This window comes from Notolepis coatsorum (assembly GCF_963971535.1).
Source record: "Notolepis coatsorum genome assembly, contig: SUPER_8_unloc_1, whole genome shotgun sequence".
NCBI classification, from domain to species: Eukaryota; Metazoa; Chordata; class Actinopteri; order Aulopiformes; family Paralepididae; genus Notolepis; species Notolepis coatsorum.
This window is the reverse complement of record NW_028174873.1, coordinates 2,326,665-2,328,988: the sequence shown is the minus strand read 5'-3', so window position 1 is coordinate 2,328,988 and position 2,324 is coordinate 2,326,665.

Below are 2,324 nucleotides of genomic sequence, written 5' to 3'. Positions count from 1 at the left end.
ACGGTAGTAACGTCCTGTGTAGCGCGGAGGCCTACAGCCCCTTGACTGACTCCTGGAGCGCCCTGCCCAACATGCTCACGCGTCGCTTCTTCTTTGGCATCGCGGTGCTGGACGACCTGCTCTTCGTGGTCGGAGGCTACAATAACTTCATCATCCTCTCCAACGTGGAGCGCTACGACCAGAGCAGCGACAAGTGGACTGTAGCCGAGGACATGAAGATCCCGCTCAGAGGCCTAAGCTGCTGCATAATGCATGGCCTGCCATTTAATATGAGCCAGTACGCTGCTCCCCGTGGAGGAGGAGGAGGAGGAGGAGGAGGAGGAGGAGGAGAAGTAGGAGGAGGAGAAGAGGAGGATGAGGAGGAGCAGGAGGAGGAGCAGGAGCAGGAGCAGGAGCAGGAGGAGGAGGAGGAGGAAGAGGAGGAGGAAGAGGAGGAGGAGGACTAGGAGGAAGAGGAGTCAAATCAAATCAAATCAAATCAAATTTATTTGTAAGGCCCGACAACACACGTTAATTTCCCCATGGGCCGGACACGTCTTCTTTAAACAAGTCAAGAAGAAACATAACAATAAGTCAAGAACAAAACAAGAAGACCATAAGGTCCAACAAATTTAAAATAAATGCAAATAAATGAATGCAATGCGAACACTCCCAGACATACCCTGCGCGAAGGTAAGGAAAAACTCAATAACACCTAACAATAGGGGAAAATGCACCACAGGCAGTGTGGAGGAGAGAAACCTTAGAAGGGCCATTCAAGGGGGGATCTCCCTTCTTAGATGTCGGTGATAGTAGTGTTGCAGACTGACAGTTGGTAAGCATGCACTCATGTGTGTAGTGAAACACAGATGAGTGCATGCAATAGCAACTGAACATTTTGAAAAATGAAAGATACAGCTGATGGCGATAGCAACTGAACATTTTGAAAGATTAAAGATAGAGCTGATAGCGAATCTATTTGAGGCACAGGGGTGGCGCAAAGAGGGTCGCGTCCTCCCTGTCTTAATCACGGGGACGTCCAGCACTCCGGTCACCACTACGAGACCGCCGGAGACAGGGAGACAGGAGGGCACGCAGAGAGGGTCGCATCCTCCCGGTCTTCATCACGGGACGTCCGACACTCCAGTCAACACTCCGGGACAGCAACTCACAGGGAGACAGGGAGACGGGACAGGCGTTAGACAGCTTGCGTGATTGTAGTGGGCGGACATAGCAATAGATACAAGTGGTAAGCATATATGTGAATAGAATAGATATATGAAGTAAGCATATTATGTGAATAGAATAGAAGTACTTAACCCAGCAATGAAACCACGTTGACAGACCACAAACCATGTTGACAGACCACGGACAGAAGACGGTAAGGAGCTGATCCATGGCCTCGGTGGTGCATGTAGAGCAGTCACTGCAATCTTGGCCAAGACCCCGAGGCATCCATCACCTTGGTCAGCACTACGAGACAGGCACTCAGAGAGATGGGGTGGGACAGGGGGGGTGGGACAGGGGGGGGGGCAGGGGTTAGAGAGTTCCCATGTTTGTAGTGCTGCAGAAAAGCAGACATGGGAGAAAATAGACATCCTAACTAAACTAGACAGATTAATCTAAAGGTCAGTCCCCGACCAGGTGAGATCAGGGTAGGTTGAAGGAGAGAGAGAAAAGGTGGGTCTTAAGCAGGGATTTAAAAGCTTCGACAGAGCAGGCGCCCCTGACGACGGCAGGTAATTTGTTCCACAGGTAGGGAGCGCGGTAGACAAAGGCTCTGTGGCCGGCGGATTTCTTTTTAACCCTAGGAATCGATAGAAGCCCCGCATTTTGTGAGCGCAAATAGGAACGGAAGATTGGAGATGGGTCTGTAATTTTTCAAGATTAGAGGGTCGAGGTTCGGTTTTTTAAGTAGTGGTTTAATGACGGCTGATTTAAAGGCCAGGGGCACCACGCCAGTAGACAAGGAGGTGTTGAAGATATTGAGTAGGGCAGGGCCTAGAGTTGGAAAGAGTTTTTTGATGAGAGTTGCTGGAACCTTAAACATGTATTAGACCAAAAGAAATCCTAAGAACTTAATAAATTACTATCAGCCAAAGGTGGTGCATTTCTTTCTTCTAGTAATTCAGACAATATCAGTTTTTAGTTTGTGTAATGTAATGTAATATCTGTTTTAAGTTTGTGTAATGTAATGTAATATCTGTTTTTAGTTTGTGTAATGTAATGTAATATCTGTAGTAGAGTGCCTGACCATAGTGTCTTTATACCTGTATCACTGGACATATAAATGCATATTAAATAAAACAAATATTGATTTGTAAAGCCCGAAATCACAAGTTAAT